Genomic DNA, 21,031 nt, shown 5'->3' on the forward strand with positions numbered 1-21,031 from the left:
TTGGAACACCTTTCCCACCTTTCCGTATGTATAAAAGTATACCTGCTCTCCTCAGAAAATGAGCTGCCAAGGAAGAAAAGGAGACTTCGCCGGGGGAGGAGAGGAAAGTCCCCTTGGGAACGGAAGGGGGTGCTGCTGCTGGGAGAGGCAGCGGGGCCCTTCCTTCCCCTGACCACTGCGGGCTCCTGCACCTGAATCCACACCTGTGAGGCCACACCTGGGCCGGTGCAAGCCCCAGGCTTCCCAGGCTCCTGGGTTCCTCTCCCTGAGCCCAGCCTACCAGCCCCGCCCTCCCAGAGCTGTTCCTTGAGCAAACTGCAAGAGCCACTGCCCTTCCCTTCACACCCTATGTCCCTCCGATCAGTTCCACTCCCGGACCCAGGCCCCGCCCAACTCTCCAGTCTCACCTTCCACATGCGGAGTCGGTGGGACCAACAGGTCATGCCCTCTGGGAGCCCACACCCTCATCCCAGACCATGTTCCAGGTATCTGCACCCCAGAATTCTCTGCCCAAAGAATCGGTAGGCCTAAAATGTCATTGGTGCAGAGATTAAAAATCTCTGCTAGAGTTCAGACTATTTAAACCTATTTAAACCGGCCCATCTATCAAGCTCACTTCCAGGGTCTACACGGGCCTCTCTCCCAGGTCCATCCGCAAGACAGACATGTCACTAGTCTGGGGGGTGGCCCAGAACAGCAGTCTGGGGGTGTAGACGGAGGTCAGACCTGGGGCTGGGGCAACCACGCACATGCAAACAACACTCCTCACTGTGCAGTGTTTGTACTCTTGCCTCAGACCTATGGGGTGAGCCTGCCCAGGGCCACAGGTTGGGGTCAGCCTCCCCCTTGCCCCCCAAAGCTGCTCCCAAGCTCTACCACCCCGCCACCTCCACGCAAAAGTCCTTCCACTCTTGCGGTCCTCCACCCGTCTCTGTCACCAGGGCCACCTATGGACTTGGCAGGGCCTGGTGCCAACTGAAAACGTGGGACCCCTTGTTCAAAAAGCAAGAAAAATGTGCCACTAAAAATACTAAAATGTAAAACTTCTTCCTTTCTTCCATGGGCTCTCTGTCTGCACCTGTCGTGGTGTTGGGATTTGCTAGTCAATGTTGTACTGCTGCGGGCACAGGGACCCCAGCTAGGCACGTGCAGACCCTCACGCACACATGCACAGCCCACCAGCCACCGGGGGCATCGTCCTGCCAGCCGCTGGACCCAGGCACATGCCCTGCTGGGGTGGGGAGCTCAGTCTCCCCTTCCCACAGGGCTGCTGCCTTAGCCCACACTGTTAGCAGATATTATTATTATTACTATTGTTTGCCGTAGCTCGGTGGTTTCCAACCAGGGGCAGTTCAGTCCCTCAAGGGACATTTGGCAAAATATGGAGACATTTTTGGTTGTCCTACCTGCAGGGAGGGGTGCTTAGTGAATAGAGGCCATGGATGTTGCTTAACGGCCTAGTTTGCAAATGATACTCCCCCCCAACAAAGAATCATTAGGCCTAAAATGTCATTGGTGCAGAGGTTAAAAATCTCTGCTGGAGTTCAGACTATTTAAACCTATTTAAATCGACCCATCTACCAAAAGAAGCATCCAGCTCCCACTCCTACAACTCCAGTTTCTACCACAAGGTGGTGCTTGAGGTAGCACGTCTCTATACTGGTGGATAATTCTGAGCCTAAATTAACAAATTATTCTCCTCGGTTATTCTTTTCTATCAAAAGCCATGCATGTAAAATAGAAAACCGTACTTAAAAATCCATACGGAGCTTTCTCTTCATACAGCATATTACAGAGCACATCCACCCACATCCTCTCCTTTGTTCCTCAAAACATTTCCACTGCGCAGGAATTATTAGTCCCATTTTACAGAGGAGGAAACTGAGACTTCCAGAAGCAGTTCTCTTCTCAAACCAAGTGCCTCCCTAATGGTGGTTGGCTGGGGCCTTCCTGGCCTTGGAATTTTGGTTCCATTGGATTTGAAGCAACAAATTCTAGAATCCAGAAACATCCCAGCCTTTGGGGGATCCCCCAGAGCTGACCCACCTGGCTTCTCCCTGCCTTTGTGCCCTGCACTCATCCACCAGAGCTGCTGGAGGCTCATTACCTGAACCCGGTGGTTCCCAAACGTGTCTGCACGTTGCAATGCCCAGGGAAGCTTCAGAAAGTTCTGGTGCCTGTGTCCCATCCCAAGATTGTGAGTTCATCTGGAGTGTCTCAAAGATCCCCAAGTGATTCCAATGCACAGGTAAGCCTGGGAAACGCTGCCTTCACTGGCAGCCTTTGAAATAAATACCCTTCTTTTCAAGCATTTCACTACTTTATTAATTTTTCTGAACAGTTGAGAGGAAGGAGCAGGAGGTCTTCCTCAATCTCTGGGACCCACACGCTCACACCTGTTTCCAAGGGCAGGCAGCAGGTCCGTCTCTGCCTCAGCTTGCAGAAGCGTTCACCCCACCCAGACTCAGGCTCCGTCACAGACAGGCTGGTCAAGGAGGTTTCTTTTTCCATAAAAATGCAGTGCTCTTTCCAAAAAAAAATCTGACAAAACAAATTTCTTCATTTTGTCACAATTATTTATAAAGTAAAACACCGTGCACAACAGCAGTTCTCAAACTTGGCTGCACATGAGCATCGCCTGGTTTTCAGAAGACCTCGACGCCAGACCAACCCAGCAGAATCTCTAGGGATCATCAAAGCCACTCCAGGTGATTTAATGGAAGACCACATTTGAGAACCAGTGGTGGAGACCCTGCTGTATAAGTGTGGCCCCTGGGCTAACGGCATCAGCACCACCCGGGAGCTGCACTGAAAAGCCACATCTCGGGATGCACCCCAGACCTACTGCATCTGAATCTGCATTTTAACAAAGTGATTTCTGTGCACATCAGAGTTCCAAAAGCATCGCTGTAGAACCGAAATCAGTCAATGCGCACACCTGGTACAACCTGCCCCCTTCGCCACAGCCACCCAGCCACCAACAGCCTCGCCAGTTAAGTCCTCTACCTGTCGTCCTCACACCCGACACCCCCCGCCCGGAAAAGTGCCCTTTGGGGACCGCTAGTTCTTGGGAGTTCAGGGGAGGGGAGGCATGCTTTCCAAAAGCCACAGCATTTTCCAGCCACTTTATCTCAATCATTTATTCTCGCTCCATCAGTTTGTCTGGAAATTTATATCGAGTGTCTTCTATGTACCAAGTGCTGTGTTAGCTGCTGGGCGTGCCACGGAGATATGCCTGTCCTCAGGCGCTGACTTTCCCATGAACAGTCAGGCAAGACACAAGTGAGCAATCGAATTAACTGTTTAAAAATCCCAAGTTCTGGGGCGCCTGGGTGGCTCAGTCAGTTAAGCGTCTGCCTTCCGCTCAGGTCATGATCCCAGCATCCTGGGATCAAGCCCCACATCGGGCGCCCTGCTCAGCGGGGAGCCTGCTTCTCCCTCTCCCTCTACAGCTCCTCCTCCTTGTGCTCTCCTGCTCTGTGTCCAATCAATAAATAAAATCTCTAAAAAACAAAAATCGCAGGTTCTGAGGAGTGCTGAAGAGGAAATAAGACCAGGAGAAAGAATAAAATGGGGGACCCCTCTTCACCACTCTTTGGTTTGGCCCAATTCAAATTGATTTTTGCTCAAATAAACTCTTTAAAAAAATTTTTTTAAAGGACTAAAAGGGGCACTCACAGCCCCCAAGACAGTGGCCGGCAGGGGCCACTGTGAGGTGAGTGAGGGACCAGGGAGCCCACCGGGAGCAGGAACCAGCCTTTGGAACACAGGGCAGGAGCACTGGAGGCAGAGGGCCCCCCCACGGGCAAGTGTGGGGCGTCCTGGAAACATGAACAAGGCCAATAAGACCGACCCGGAGGGATTCAGGAGGCAGGGGACAAGAAGACTAGAGAGCCAGGCGAGGAGCGAGGCCTGGAAGGAGTGAAGATTTTACCATCAATGCAAATGGAAGCCTCCGCAGGCTTCTGAACTTGGGGGAGTGCGGGGATTTCAGCAATGTCTCAGAAAGCTTCTTTAGGCTGCTGGCGAGAGAACAGGCTGGGCTGGAGGCCACCAATGTGTCCGGGGACCAGTGACGGACGTTGAAGCCAGGTCACCTGGGCGCAGGTGGCCTTCCGGTGCCGGATGCTGCCGTGTGCACACGCAAAGCCCAGCGGGGCATGGAGGACAAGGAGGAAACCTTGTTCACCTTTTCAAAGGCTTCGCGGGATATCTGCTACGTTTTCTAAATGCAACGTTAAATAAAATCGAAAAGGCTGACTCTTTGGAGGCTCTGTTTCCTACCGGAGACGGACAGCCAGAAACAGCCCGTTTGCAGACATGTGCTCATTTACCTGCAAACACTGGGGGCAAAACTGCTACTTCAAAACCCGCCTGAAGGGTCTTTGTCTCCGGCGCTCTTCTCCTCTCTCCCTGCAGAATCCCATCTCTGCCCTGCCGCCGGGCAAGGGCACTGGAAAGCTCTAATAAGGAAGGGCTGCATTGGTCCTGTGGATCTCTAGCAGGGGGCTCTGGCACAGGGCAGCGCATCCTTCCCGGCCCAAGGGCGCCCCCTGAAATCGCATGGCTGGACACCGAGCCGCTGGTTAAGACCTGGGTTCTGATGGAAGAAGGGGGCAGGGAAGCGAGGGCGACGTGCTTGACGACGGGATGGCACAGAGGGGAGATTCACATCTTGAGATATAAAGAGAGATCTAAAGATCCACGTCTAAAGAAAGTGGACTCTGGCAGGGACTAGAGAGGCTAGCGGTTGGAGAGGGCTGGAGAGGAACGAGAGACAGACTTTCTTGACATTGGAAGGGTCTTGAGAATGTCTAGATGGTGATGGGGAGGATCCCAGAGAATCCTCAATAAATCCAGAGGCATGAGAAAAGCTAGCGTATCATCAGGACTTTATTTTTTTTAAGATTTTATTTATTTATTGACAGAGAGAGAGCATGAGCAGGGGGAGCAGCAGAGGGAGAGGGAGAAGCAGGCTCCCTGCTGAGCAGGGAGCCCGATGTGCGGCCTGATCACAGGACCCCAGGATCATGACCTGAGCCGAAGGCAGACGCTTAACCAACTGAGCCACCTAGGTGCCCCTCATCAGGACTTTAGCTTGTATTTCTCTGATGACTAGGTTACTAGTCAGTGTGGTCCAGAGAAATAAAACCAATAGGATATGGAGATATATATAAAACAAGACTTATTATAAGGAATTGGCTCACATGATCATGGACTCTGACAGGTCCCAAGATCTGCAGTCAGCAAGTTGGAGACCTAACAGAGTCGATGGTGTAGGTCTAGTCTGAAAGCCAGCAGGCTCAAGACCCAAGAAGAGCCGATATTTCAGTTCGAGTCCAAAGGCAGCGGGAGAACACATTTCCCGGCTCAAAGGCTGTCAAGCAGAAGTTCTCTCCTACTCATGGGAGGGTCTGCCTTTTCATTACATTCAAGCCTTCAACTGATTGGATGAGGCCCACCCACACTGGAGAAGGCAATCTGCTTTACTCACTCTACCAATTCAAATCTTAATCTCATCCAGAAATACCCTCACAGACACATTCCAGAATAATATTTGACCATGCCAGGGCAGACCCATGGCCCAGGCAAGTTGACACATAAAATTAACCGTCACAACTAGTATGGTTGGAAATGTTCTCCTATGCTTGGGAGGTATTTATGTTTATTCTTCAAAGGATTATACAGTTTTATCCTTTGCCCATTCCATTGTCAGTGATTTTCTTTATGAATTTATGGACATTAACCTTTGCTGTCACATATGTCAAAAAAGATTCTGTCACTTTGACTTTTGACCTCTACTCGAGGGCTATGTCTTGAAAATATAGGCAAGTAAACATCTTCAAAGCGAAATCTGTCCATCACCTTCCTTGGCAGTTCTATCCAAGGTCAAGGATAAAACCCTCCTTGGCTAGAGATCAAATAATTCTCTTTTTATCCTTTCTTCTAGACTTTTATTGTTTTATTTTTTACCTTCCACCATTTCAACCATCTAGTTTTTATTTTTTGGACTCTAGAATGAGATGAAGTTCTAAATTGACTGTTTTCCAAATAACCAGATTTACAGGTAGCATTTACTGAATAATCCATCCCTCTTCCACTGATATGTGACCCTTCATTTTTCACGGACCCAGTTATTCAGGGCTATCTATTTCATTCCATTGATTTGTCCATCTAGTCTTATGCCAGTAACATACTGGTTTTATTATTGTAGCTTTATAATGCATTTTAATACTTGGTAAGGCCAGCCTTTTTTCCAAATCGATTTAGCTATTCTCACCTTGTCAGGTTTTGTTTTTTTTTTAACACGTGTTTTAGAATCCGTTTTTACCTCTTTTTTCACTGGTCACCACGGGGATGTGACTTTGACATTTGCAAGGGGAGGGGAGGTGGGCTATGCTCTGTGTGGACATCACAGGCACGCTCAGTGGCCCCTAAGGGGGTCCCTAATGTGACTGTCCTCCCCCGCGGCGAGGAGCTGGTGTGGGGCTCACACAGACTCAGAGGGAAATCCAGGCTGTTGGGGCAGAACCGTGTATTCCTTCCCTCCTACTACTTTGGTGTTTCTGCTAAATAAAAGTCCATTTTTATTCTTCGAGGAGCTGAGCAGGAAGATGTTTTACACCCTGGTTCTCACCCGTCATGATCTATGTCCCTTTTACAAACTTATCTCTGGGTTTTTGCTCAGTTTATAAGCTAGGGGCAATCTTTCTTTCCTAAAGCCTCCTTCCGCCACAGTCTGGAGGAACCTTGAGATTTCCTGCCGATGATTTAAAGGACTATAACACTCGCAGGCTAGATTTGTTTTAGTGTCCATAAAACTCAAAAATTTCATAAAACAATTGGTGAAAATAAAATTACCAAAAAATGATATAGTACCAGCAGACTGCATAATAGTTACGGGAGAAATGGAGACCATGATTCACTGGGGGATAAAAATGACAACGTATTTATTGCAGTGCAGTGACAAGAAACTAATTTGTCCCTTTTACTTTTGAGACAGGGCAAGAATTCCGATTTTTCTCCTCTTGCTCCGTCTCTGACAGGGGAGCAGAAGGTGGTAGCAAATGGTTCTTGGCTTCAGGGGCTGCGTGTGTGCGTGTGTGCGAGTGCGTGTGTGTGCGTGTGCATATGCGTGTGTGTGTGCATGTGCACGTGTGCATGCTTTTGGCGCACACACCAACGTGAAGGGTTTCGATAAAAACAAAACTGTGTTTTTTGCCTTACCTTGGTCTAGGTCTCTTTGAGCCTCAAAAGTTTCCTTGAGATTTCCTGTACGTGTGAGTGTATGCGTAAATGTCTGTATTGCGTGTGTGAATGCGTGTGCAGGTGCATTTGTGCACAGTGTGTGTTGTATCTGGCCATTATCAACAACAGTTTGAGAAGGGAGATGGTAGAACAATGAATCTTGTTTTTACCAAAGAGATGTGTGCCCTAAAGAGAAAGGGGAAAAAGAAACATAGCTGCAAAAATAAAAGCAAGTGATAACTTAAGCTCAGGGAAAGTGACTGAAATCAGATCAGTGGGTGTCTGAGGGTGAGGGGGTGGGTGGGAGATTGCACAAAGGGGTCGAGGGAAACTTTCCAGAGTCATGGAAATGTTCTCTGTCTTGACTGGGGTGGGGTTTACACAACTGTATACATTTGTCAAAAATCATTGACCTATAGGGGCGCCTGGGTGGCTCAGTTGTTAAGCATCTGCCTTGGGCTCAGGTCATGATCCCAGGGTCCTGGGATCGAGCCCCGCATTGGGCTCCCTGCTCTGCGGGAAGCCTGCTTCTCCCTCTCCCACTCCCCCTGCTTGTGTTCCCTCTCTCGCTGTGTCTCTGTGAAATAAATAAATCTTAAAAAAAATCATTGACCTATAAACATAAAATGTATGAGTTTAGGGGTGCCTGGGTGGCTCAGTCGGTTAAGCATCCAACTCTTAATTTCGGCTCAGGTCATGGTCTCAGGGTGGTGAGATCGAGCCCCAGTTGGCTCCGTGCTCAGCGGGGAGTCTGCTGGGATTCTCTCTCTCTCTCCCTCTGTCCCCTCCCTGCCCTTGTTCACACACATGCGAGCTCTAAATAAATACATAAATAAATAAAATGTATGAGTTTTATCTTATGTAAATTGTACCTAAGTAAATTTTTTTTTTTAAATCCTTAGACTGGAAGACAGGGAAAAAGGGAAGGGAGTTGCTTCCAACCTGATGGATAATGGTCAAACACACGGTCTGACACAGTGTGGGGAGCCCAGAGAGTGGTCCCTGAGTGAGTGAGTGAGTGGCCAAACTTAACTCTCCCCAAAGACAGAGTCCACTGTTCAAATAAAGTAAGCTGTGGAGAGCAGCCTCTGGGAAGGTTTTATTATACCCACTCTACAGATGAGGCAGGTGAGACTCAGAAAGTTCACCGGACTTGCCACAAGTCACACAACCAATAAGAGGCTGGGAAAGAAAGTGACCCAGGCTCAGCTGCACACCCCAAATCATCATCACAATGAAGGGGGATGGGATTCACTTAGAGTGACCCTGCTGGGCTGATCTGAGCCTTTTCAGAACAGGAAGCACTAACACACACTTGCTAGTGCCTGGGGTCGGGGCAGGAGGGAAGAGCCCACTGCAGGCCACCACCTGCTCCCCGGAGTTGGCTCCCCACAGGAAGCCTGCCCTCAGCACACTCCACTGGGATGCTGAGGAGACGTAATGAGGGGAATGTGGACGGAGGTGTGGGCAGGAGTGAGGGCACCAGAGGCATGGTGGAGCCAGCAAGAGCCGGTCCCGCCCCTGCACCTGAGAGGTGAGAAGAGGTGGGGACAGGGACACGGGAGCACACCCCCACGAGCAGGGGACGAGCAGCCCCTCCAACGCTGGAAGCCAGGGCACAGGGAGCCCCAGAGTTCATGGGGATCAGCCTTCCCTGATGCATGGAACAGCGGGGAGATGGATGACAGAGCTGGGGCACATGCAGAACATCTGGAAACGGGCCTTCTCTGGATCCCCCAGCTCTCCACTTAGGCCTTGATGAAAATAAAGACATTATTTAGGGGTGAGATACAGGCAGACGAGCCAAGCAACCTCCTCGGAGGTGGGCATGAAGGTTGTTCTGGGCACAGAGGATGTCCTGCCAGCGTTCCGACTCAGCCCAGCCCTCTGACCAGCCCTCTGACCCAGCCGTACGGTCAGAGCTAACCTTCTTGGTACCTTCCGTAGTGAATTCTATGTGTCAGCTTGACTGAGCCACAGAGTGCCCAGACACCTGGCCAAACAGTATTCTCGGTGTTTCTCGATGAGATTAAGATTTGAACTGGTAAACTGAGTAGAGCTGATTGACCTCCTGAATGGGGGTGGGCCTCCTCCAATCAGGTGAAGGCCTGAACAGAACAAAAAGGCTGATCTTTCCCCATGTAAGAGAGCATTCTTCCTGATTGATGGCCTCGGGACTGGGACAGCAGCCTTTTTCCTGCCTTCAGACTCGAACTGAAATATCTCTTCTGGGTCTTGAGCCTGCTGATTTCAGACTGGAATGACACCATGGGCTCTCCTGGGGCTCCAGCTTATAGATCCACCCTGCAGATCTTGGACCTTGTCAGCCTCCATAACAGTGTGAACCTATTCCTTATAATAAATCTCTTTATATATTGTATGTATATATCATATGTAAATTAGCCATACGTATGCATCCCATCTCTGTTTCTCTGGAGAACCCTAATACAGTGCTCCTTGGTCAACAGCATGGCACCAGGGCTCGATGAGGTTAACACAAAATTTCCTACTCCAGACAACCAACCAAAGGAAGGTGTCAAGGCCCCACATGAGGCTGTGTAAGTAGGCGAACTCCCGATCCTGGAAGTAAGGGATGCCAGCCCGGAGGCAGGGACGAGGTGGGGTCTGCCTGCCCACCTGCATTCCCCTTTGCTCTGGCTCCAGCACCCCGATCTGATGCGACATCATGTGGTTTGAGCCGGGCTGACCCAGCGCGCCCTCTGCATGAGCGCTGATACATGCCTGGCCAGGCAAAATGCACATTCCGCCTGACCCATGGCTGGTCCACACCAACGAGTCAGTCCTGCAGTAGTTGCTGGAACTACCATGAAAATTTAAAAATCTTCTCAGCTCTGGGCTGCTGAACAGTGAAGGTGTAAGCCTAGCACTGTAGGAGCCATTCTGACTGAGAAGAACACAGAAAGGAAAGGAGCACTGAGAGGTAAGCAGATTCTGATGCCGCTGGTCAAAGCCCTGGATCCAGCGCTTCCTGAAGGTGGACGTATCTCTAGATATCTTAGTTATATAAGTCAACAAAATCCTGACAATACAGAGTTCAAAGCTCAGGAACCAGACTGAAGCAAAGGGTGGAGGTGAGAGGCACAGCGGAGTGGCGTCAGTCCTGGGAGATGACCTGAATGAGTGGGGGCTGGGGGAGAAGGGTGGAACATGGGCTGTTCCCCCCCCCCCCAGAGTCTCAGGATGCACAGCATCCAACTTCCTAGAGAGAGAGTGTACAGGGGACACACTCTGCCACTCTGCTCAAAAGCCACCTCTCTATAGCCAAGACTCTGCCTGCCCTTCTGGAAGCTCAGTGCACAGGTATCAGGAGCTCCTCAGAGCCAGCCTCCCAACCCCAGCCGGGGACTAACGCCACTACACTCGTTAGCCAAATGCCAGGCGTGCTCGTTATCCTCAGTGAACTTTGCAGAAGAGATACCATCTTGTTAATTCCTCCTGCACTGTCTCTGCCCCCAGCCCCCACATTACTTCCTCCAGCTTGGTCAACTCAACTTCTCAGATGTCCCCCAGAATCCTGCACTTCTCCCTGTCCCCACTGCCTCCCCGGAGCACAAGCCTCTGTCCTCTTTCCCAGGACCATGTCAAGGACCTCCTAACCCATCTCCCAGCTTCCACTCTCGCCCCTGGTATCCTTCCCCGCCCTAGCTCCAGGGCGAGCTTGCTGAAATGAAAGTGGAAATACGGTATTGGCCTGTTACACACACCCCACCCCACCCCCAACGCTCCCAGAGGAATGTTCGGCATCTTTAATCTGCCTTGACAGTCCCAGCATGACCTAGTCCCTGCTCCAGGGACCACCTGTCACCTTCCCCTTCCCACCACGCCCCAGCACCCCACTGTATGACTCTCTAGTGTGGCTTTTTGTTCCGTACACTTTTCATTCAAGCACAGCGTACATATGGAAAAGGGCAAAAGCTATGTGTGGAGTTTCCCAAAGTGACCCATAACACTATCCATACCCCAAACCCCTCCTATCCTCTTCCAGCCCCACTCCCCCCACCCCGAGAGTAAACGCGTTCCCACTTTCCAGCCGTAGATTACACTTCCTGCTTTTGGAAGCGGACCCCAATGTACTCAGAGCATCACGCCTTCTGTTGCCGGCTGGGGTGGCTCAACATTAAGTCCACGAGAGTCATCGTGCTGTACTTCATTTTCACTCCTGTGTAGCACTCCAGTGCATGAGCGGGCCACACTTCATCCATTTTACTGTTGATAGACGTCAGGATTCTTTCCAGTTTGGGTTATTACAAATAAAGCCGCTATGAACATCTATGCATGTCTGCTTTTTGACAGACAGACAGACAGAAGCATCCACTTCTCCTGAGTCCTGGTCCTGGCACTGGAGTTGAGGCCATTCTGCCTGGAAAGGAAGCGCTCCCTTCGGACCTCCCAACTCAGGGTCCGGACGGTGTATCCTGAAGCTGGAGGAGGGGCAGGAATCCTCAGGTTCCCAGAGAGGAGGAGCCTTTAGCCAGCGTGAGGCTGCAGCCCCCGAGCTCGCTGGTGAGCTCCCGAGAGAGGCGTCCGGCTGAGCCATGCCCTGATTTCCCACCCACAGGAACTCGGAGATAAATGTTTGTGGAGTTAAGCCTCCTAATTGGGGATCACTTTTTGCACAGCAATAGCTAACTAACTAGTAATCCTGCTATCCAGAGCTACCCAGCCTACGTGTCCATGTGCAGGGCACGCTGCCGTGTGTAGCTGTCCATGTGCCCATACGGGCTTGTTATTTATCAGCAAGTGTGTTTTGCCACAATAAGGCTGCATAACAAATCACGTTGATACACGAGGACCTGAAACAACTATTCTTGCTCACAGACCTGTGGCTCAGCAGTGCCCACTCACGCACCTGAGCTCAGCAGCCAGGAATGCAGGGCAGCTCTGCTGGCCCGGAATGGGCACGCTCATGGGACTGCAGGGAAGATGGCTATAAGACGGTCTAGGATGACCTCACCTGGGGGAACTGGGCTCCTCTGCATCCGGCCTCCAGGGATCCCTCTGCCTCCAGCAGCCTAGCTCAGGCTTGTTCATGTGGGGACTGTCCTAAGACAGCCAGTGGAAGCTACCAGGCATCTGGAGGCCCGGGCTCGGGACAGGCTCACTGTCCCTTCCATGTCACTCTGTTGTCCACAAAAAGCCTCCAGTCCAGCCCGGTTCCAGGGGGTGGGGAAATACACTTGGCCTTCTATTAGGAGAAACTGCAGAGTCACATGCGAAGGGTGTGCATTCGAGCAGAAAGCAAAGGAGTGAGAACGTTTTTTGCAATCTATCCCAGCTACCCAAAGGTGAGGTGTGCGAACCTATCTACCCCCTTGGTCTGCATCTCAGCAGACTCTGGCTCAGGGGCAGCACCCTGACTTCAGGGCCTGTGTTCAGGTTTTCCTAACAATGTATACAGTGTGTTCGCATGCAGGCAAGCAGCCAACCCCCAGCCTCGAGGACAAGCCTTGTGTAAAAACAGAAGGTAGTCCGAGTACACACAGAGACGTACAGGTTGGCTGGCGACAGAGCCAATACAAGCAGGCGCACGCAGCTTGGAAAGCACGGTAGGAAGGGCGCACGCACAAGCAGGCGTACACAGGTGTATTATGCACACATAGCTTCAGGGGCTGTGCAAGCCGAGGCCATCATAACCACACCACGCCCCACAGGCCTCACGGCTACAAGGGGTCTGCTGGCTTTGCATGCACCATGCACACATTCCTGCCCGAGTCCACGTGCACACACACTCCCGGTGGGTGACTCCCGGCCGGCATGTGAACACACAAACAGATCCGCACCAACAGATCCAAACTGTTGAATTCGTCTCCATTGGGCTGTCTTCTGCTTCCAGAAAGATGAATGTCCTCCTCTCAAAGATGAGCTGCTGACCCCACAAATCACTGCTCCTCGGCTCCTGTGCCCTCCCACCCCCCGACCCTCCCCCATTACTCATCCAAAGGGAAAATGCAAAGAGTAATAATAATTAGACAAGGACAAATCACTGGGCTGAGTTGGGGATGGCTCCACTCAATAAAGGGCCGTTTCCCTGGCAACAAGGGCAGGTGCTGGGAGGCGGGTGGGCGGGGGGAGACTGGGAGGCCCACAAGGGGTGGGTGTGGGGAGGTGTGGGCCAGGGCTCAGTCCCTGCACATGTCCAGAAGTTTCGAGAACCCCGGCTCCAGGGGACAAGGCAAGTCCAACCCCAATCCCAGGCACACTCATAAATTTTTCTTTTGAAGCACACATTCAGTGAAAGGGAGATTGATGAAGGTCTGTCACATCTTATATTTGACATTAAATGGTGCAAATCCTATCATTTTTTTTCAAAAGCTTATCTTTTGCTTCCAAAGAGTTAAAATCTTTAAGAAAAATATTTTAAACTATTATTATATGCGCTAGGTGCTTGTTTTTTTAAAAAAATGTAAATAATATGAAAGAATATAAAATAAAAAATAAAAGTCTCTCACCTGTAAGCCCAGCCCTGCTCCCCTGACATGGATACCCTAAACCTTTCTACAGGGTAGTGGCAGAGCTCACCCAGCACCTCTGACGTGCCGCACACTGTTCTGAGCACTTCACGTCCATGAGCTCACTTAATACTCCCAATAACCATATAAGGTAGACACCATTAAACCCCCATTTTTCAGAAAAGAAAGTTGAGGCACAGAGTCCAATGAGTAGCACAACCAGGATCCAAACCCAGGGAGTACGGCCCAGAATCCAAACTCTTTTCTACGACACCCTACTGCCTCTTATAATCCCTGACACTAATCTCCATCCTGTTTTCTGTCTTTCTGCATACAATCCTCATGATGATAGAACTGGACTGTCCGGAGGGTTACGGCTCCAAGGCTTGCTGAGGAGGACGCAGGGGAAGAGGGAGAGGGGGCTGCAGCCTGGGGAGGGAGGGCCAGGGGCTGCCCAGGATGTGTCACTGACCGCCATCACCCTGGGGCCTCACGAAGAGGCCCGAGCCCTGCGACGGCACAGAGGAGGTGCAGTCGTCCATCTTCACATGACCACACCATTCGGGAATACTGGAAGGGCCCATTTTGCTGCCCCACATCAGCCTGGGCGGGGGGTTCTCGTATGTTCCTAGGGGAGGAGGGACAGCCCCCTGAAGGACTGGCAGGGGGGCTGTGAACCAGTCCTGTCTGTGAGCTGGTTGTTATCTGTGTGCATTTCCCTCCCCTCCATTCCCGCCACCCCCCCCCCGGGCCCTGCTCTGCCCCAGGAATCATGATGCCATCCCTGAGCTCCCTTCCCAGGCCAGCAGGAGGCCCTGGCAGGAAACCAAGGGGCAGTGGGGCAATCAGGAAGGGGTCCCTTCCCCAGCTCCTCCTGTCTCCCCTCCGTCTGTCTGCTCCCCGCCCCCACCCCCAGTCCCCACAGGCTCAAGAAGAGCAAGGACAAACCCAAGGGTGTGACCACAGGTTCTCAGAGAGTAAAAACCTCACATGTGACAATGGTTTGTGACCAACCCCCCCCCCCCAACAGAGCCACAGCACAAAAACAGACATACAGTATATCCATGGCATTGACATTTCACTGGGGCAAGGAGGGAGAAATTTAGGAAAACCAATGTCTCAAGTTTCCTTGCTGGGAAGGGGTGCATTAGGGTTGCCGACACAAAACCACAAACTGGGTGACTTTGAACAACTGAAGTGTCCCCTCTCTCAGTTCTGGAGGCCGGGAGCCGGAAGCCAGGTGTCAGCAGGACCTCGCTTCCTCTGCAGGCTCTAGGGGAGACTCCTTCCTTGCCTCTCCTGGCATGCCTTAGCTGGGGGCCACATCCCCCCAGTCCCTGCTCCCTCGCTCCCTGTGTCTCTGTGTCCTTATAAGGACACCAGTCACCGGATGAGGGCCCACCCCAATCCAGTATGGCTTGCTATGGACTGAATGTTTTCGTACCTCAGCAAGTCACACATGGAAGCCCAACCTTCAGTGTGATGGTGTCAGGAAGTGAGGCCTCTAGGAAGTACTTAGGTCTAGCTTAGGTCAAGAGGGGATTAGTGTCCTTAACAGCAGAGGAAGACTGAGTAGTCTCTCCACGTCTCTCCGCAAGGAAAGGCCACGTGCACACACAGCCGGAAGGCTGCCATCTACAACCCAAGAAGTGGGTCCTCACCACACACCAAATCTGCCAGCACCTGGGTCTTGGACTTTTCACCTCCAGAACTGCGAGAAGTCGGTGTCTGCTGTTTAACACACCAGTCTGTGGTCTTTGGTTAGAGCAGCCCGAGTGACTAAGACAGATCTCACCTTAACTCGACATTTGCAAAGATCCTATTTCCAAATAAGGTCACGCTCACAGGTCAGCTTGAACAGATGGGGGGTGGGAAGGGGGCACAAATCAACCTACAATGGGGCAGTGAGGAAAACCAGTTGAGAAGCGTGGCTCTGCACCCATAGCTCCTGGGGGCGCCTCCTTCTCCTCTCCTGTCTCCTGGCCGCATCAGCCTGGGGCATGACAGCTCCCCTGTGGTCACTGGTGCCTGGCGCCTGGACAGCCCTTCCTGGCCCCTTTAATCCTGCCCACCCACCTCTAAATAGCCTATTAGATTCTCTCAAATTAAACCCTGCCACTCTTCTAAGCATTTGATGTACGTCTCTTTCCTGCCAGGACCTTGACTCATTCGATTCAATTCCAAAACCCAGTGGTGTGGCGTGCTGGGAACGCTCGGGTACTGCAGGTTTGGCTGTAAATGGGTGCAACCACTTTGGAAAACAGTCTGGCTCTGCCTTGTCAAGTTGAAGATACACAAGACAGTGTGATCCAGATGTCCTTTCCTGGAAACTTGCCCTAGAGAAGTGTGGTCTGTGTACTTCAGGAGACCTGTAATAAGAATGCTCCTGGGGGGCGGACCAAGATGGCGGAGGAGTAGGAGACCTGGATTTTGTCTCCTCTCAGGAATTCAGCTGGATAGGGATCAAACCATTCTGAACACCTACAAACTCAACAGGAGATCAAAGAAAAGAAGAGCAACAACTCTCTGAACAGAAAAGCGACCACTTTCTGGAAGGTAGGACGTGCGGAGAAGTGAATCCGAGGCAATATTCGGGAGGATAGACGGCGGGGGAGGGGCCTCCGACGGCCGCTTCTGGCAAGTGATAGAGCCGCGGAACACAAAATCGGAACTTTTAGAAGTCTGCTCCGCTGAGGGACGTCACTCTGGTGGTGAAGTGGGGGGTGGAACCCTCGCGGGACAGTGTGGTCTCAGGACCCTCGGGGTCACAGAAAGACCGGGGGTGCCTGAGTGCGGCAGAGCTCCCAGGTATCGGAGCAGGGAAGCCGGCTGCAGAGACGGAGCCGAGGCGCGGGCTATCAGCTCGGGGTTGCTATAAACCGTGATCCGCGGCACAGTCGGGCCACTGCTCCTCCAGCAGGGACCCAACAAGCGGCAGATCCGGGGAGACTCACCTTCTTCCCCCGGGAGGAGAGGTGCGGGAGCGCACCGCGGGGATCTGCTGGGTTTGGAGACTCCACCCGGGGTCGGGTGCCAGATAGAAAGCCGCGGTCACAGGCCGGGTGAGCGCGGAGTGCGGCCGGAGACCGGGGAGACGGGAGTGACTGACGGCTTTTCTCTGGGGGCTCGCTGAGGAGCGGGACCCCGAGTTCTCGGCTCCACCGGGGCGGAGACTGGGAGGCCGCCATTTTCACTCTCCGCCTCCAAAGCTGTACGGAAAGCTTGCAGGGAACAAAAGCTCCGGAGAGCAAACCCGAGCAGATTACTTAGCCCGGACCGGCAAGGGCGGGGCAATTTTGCCTCCGGCAGAGACATTTGGGAACCACGGCAACAGGCCCCTCCCCCAGAAGATCAGCGAGAACCGCCAGCCAAGACCAAGTTTACCGATCAGTGAGAACGGCAGAACTCCAGCGCTAGGGGAACACTGCACATAGACTTCATGGCTTTTTTACCATGATTCTTTAGTCTTTCAAAGTTAATTATTTTTTTTAACTGTCTTTTTTTCTTTTTCCCTTTTTTCTTTTTTTTTTTTGAATTTTTCTTTTTCCCTTTTTCAACCAACATCTTATCAATCCCTTTTTTAAAAAAAAAAACATTTTTATTTTTCATTTTTAAAGTCATATTCTATCCCTTCATAGTAGTTACCCGTATTTTTGGCATATATATATAAGTTGTTCTCTCTTTAAAATCTTGAGATAGTTTCTTCTAACAGATCAAAATATACTCTAAATCTCTAGTGTATGGTTTTTTTCTACTCCCCTACCTGATCACATTCTCTCCCTTTTTTCTTTCTTTTTTTTTTTTTTTTAATCCTCTTCTTTCTTTTTTCAAACAACTTATCAAATCCTTTTTTAAAATTTTTTATAATTTCCATCTTTACAGTCATATTCCATCCCTTCATCATATCAACCCTTATTTTTATACATATATAAGTTTTTCTTTCTTTAAAATTTTGGGAGGGACTTTCTTTTAACAGACCAAAATACACCCAAAATCTAGTGTGTGGCACTGATCTATAATCCAGCCTGATCATATTTGATCACATTCTGTTTTTGTTTTGTTTTGTTTTGTTCTGCTTTTGTTTGTTTTTATCTTTATCTTTTTCTTTTTTCTTTTTTTCTTTCCTTTTCTTTTTTCTCTCTTTCCCTTTCTTTTCCCACTGCTTCAGGTCTTTTCTGATTTGTTTAGAGTATATTTTCTGGGGACGTTGTTACCCTGCTAGCATTTTGTTCTCTCATTAATCTATTCTCCTCTGCACAAAATGACAAGACGGAAAAAATCACCTCAACAAAAAGAACAAGAGGTAGTACCGACTGCCAGGGACCTACTCAATACGGACATTAGTACGATGTCAGATCTAGAGTTCAGAATCATCACTTTAAAGATACTAGCTGGGCTTGAAAAAAACATGGAAGTTATTAGAGAAACCCTTTCTGGAGAAGTAAAAGAACTAAAATCGAACCAAGTAGAAATCAAAAAGGCTATTAATGAGGTGCAATCAAATATGGGGGCGCTAACTGCTAGGATAAATGAGGCAGAAGAAAGAATCAGTGAGATAGAAGACCAAATGATGGAAAATAAAGAAGCTGAGAAAAAGAGAGATAAACAACTACTGGATCACGAGGGCAGAATTCGAGAGATAAACGATACCATAAGACGAAACAACATTAGAATAATTGGGATCCCAGAAGAAGAAGAAAGAGAGAGAGGTGCAGAAGGTATAATGGAGCAAATTATAGCAGAGAACTTCCCTAATTTGGGGAAGGAAACAGGCATCAAAATCCAGGAAGCACAGAGAACCCCTCTCAAAATCAATAAAAATAGGTCAACACCCCGACATCTAATAGTGAAACTTACGAGTCTCAGAGACAAAGAGAAAATCCTGAAAGCAGCTCGGGAGAAGAGATATGTAACCTACAATGGTAGAAACATTAGAGTGGCAACAGACTTATCCACAGAGACCTGGCAGGCCAGAAAGGACTGGCAGGACATATTCAGAGCACTAAATGAGAAAAATATGCAGCCAAGAATACTATATCCAGCTAGGCTGTCATTGAAAATTGAAGGAGAGATAAAAAGCTTCCAGGACAAACAAAAACTAAAGGAATTTGCAAACACGAAACCAGCCCTACAACAAATATTGAAAGGGGTCCTCTAAGCAAAGAGAGAGCCTAAAAGCAACATAGACCAGAAAGGAACACAAACAATATACAGTAACAGTCACTTTACAGGCAATACAATGGCACTGAACTCCTATCTTTCAATAGTTACCCTGAATGTAAATGGGCTAAATGCCCCAATCAAAAGACACAGGCTATCAGATTGGATTAAAAAACAAGACCCATCGATATGTTGTCTGCAAGAGACTCATTTTAGACCCAAAGACACCCCCAGATTGAAAGTGAGGGGGTGGAAAACCATTTACCATGCTAATGGACACCAAAAGAAAGCTGGGGTGGCAATCCTTATATCAGACAAATTAGATTTTAAACCAAAGACTGTAATAAGAGATGAGGAAGGACACTATATCATACTTAAAGGGTCTATCCAACAAGAAGATCTAACAATTGTAAATATCTATGCCCCTAACATGGGAGCAGCCAATTATATAAGGCAATTAATAACAAAAGCAAAGAAACACATCGACAACAATACAATAATAGTGGGGGACTTTAACACCCCCCTCACTGAAATGGACAGATCGTCTAAGCAAAAGATCAACAAGGAAATAAAGACTTTAAATGACACACTGGACCAAATGGACTTCACAGACATATTCAGAACATTCCATCCAAAAGCAACGGAATACACATTCTTCTCTAGTGCCCATGGAACATTCTCCAGAATAGATCACATCCTAGGTCATAAATCAGGTCTCAACCGGTACCAGAAGATTGGGATCATCCCCTGCCTATTTTCAGACCACAATGCTTTGAAACTAGAACTCAATCACAGGAGGAAAGTCAGAAAGAACTCAAATACATGGAGGCTAAAGAGCATCCTACTGAAGAATGAATGGGTCAACCAGGAAATTAAAGAAGAATTAAAAAAATTCATGGAAACCAATGAAAATGAAAACACAACTATTCAAAATCTTTGGGATACAGCAAAGGCAGTCCTAAGAGGAAAGTATATAGCAATACAAGCCTTTCTCAAGAAACAAGAAAGGTCTCAAGTACACAACCTAACCCTACACCTAAAGGAGCTGGAGAAAGAACAGCAAATAAGGCCTAAACCCAGCAGGAGAAGAGAAATAATAAAGATCAGAGCAGAAATCAATGAAATAGAAACCAAAAGAACAGTAGAACAGATCAACGAAACTAGGAGCTGGTTCTTTGAAAGAATTAACAAGATTGATAAACCCCTGGCCAGACTTATCAAAAAGAAAAGAGAAATGACCCAAATCAACAAAATCATGAATGAAAGAGGAGAAATCACAACCAACACCAAAGAAATAAAACAATTATAAGAACATATTATGAGCAACTCTATGCCAACAAATTAAATAACCTGGAAGTAATGGATGCATTCCTAGAGATGTATCAACTACCAAAACTGAACCAGGAAGAAATAGAACACCTGAACAGACCTATAACCACTAAGGAAATAGAAGCAGTCATCAAAAATCTCCCAAAACACAAAAGCCCAGGGCCAGATGGCTTCCCAGGGGAATTCTACCAAACATTTCAAGAAGAATTAATACCTATCCTTCTGAAACTGTTCCAAAAAATAGAAATGGAAGGAAAACTTCCAAACTCATTTTATGAGGCCAGCATTACCTTGATCCCAAAACCAGACAAAGACCCCATCAAAAAGGAGAATTACAGACCAATATCCCTGATGAACATGGATGCAAAAATTCTCACCAAAATACTAGCCAATAGGATCCAACAGTACATTAAAAGGATTATTCACCACGACCAAGTCGGATTTATCCCTGGGCTGCAAGGTTGGTTCAACATCCGCAAATCAATCAACGTGATACAATACATTAACAAAAGAAAAAACAAGAATCACATGATCCTCTCAATAGATGCAGAAAAAGCATTTGACAAAGTACAGCATCCTTTCTTGATCAAAACTCTTCAGAGTATAGGGATAGAGGGTACATACCTCAATATCATAAAAGCCATCTATGAAAAACCTACAGCGAATATCATTCTCAATGGGGAAAAACTGAGAGCTTTCCCCCTAAGGTCAGGAATGCGGCAGGGATGTCCACTATCACCACTGCTATTCAACATAGTATTGGAAGTCCTAGCCACAGCAATCAGACAACAAAAAGAAATCAAAGGCATCCAAATCGGCAAAGA

This window comes from Phoca vitulina, unplaced genomic scaffold (assembly GCF_004348235.1).
Source record: "Phoca vitulina isolate PV1807 unplaced genomic scaffold, GSC_HSeal_1.0 scaffold22, whole genome shotgun sequence".
Classification (NCBI taxonomy): domain Eukaryota; kingdom Metazoa; phylum Chordata; class Mammalia; order Carnivora; family Phocidae; genus Phoca; species Phoca vitulina.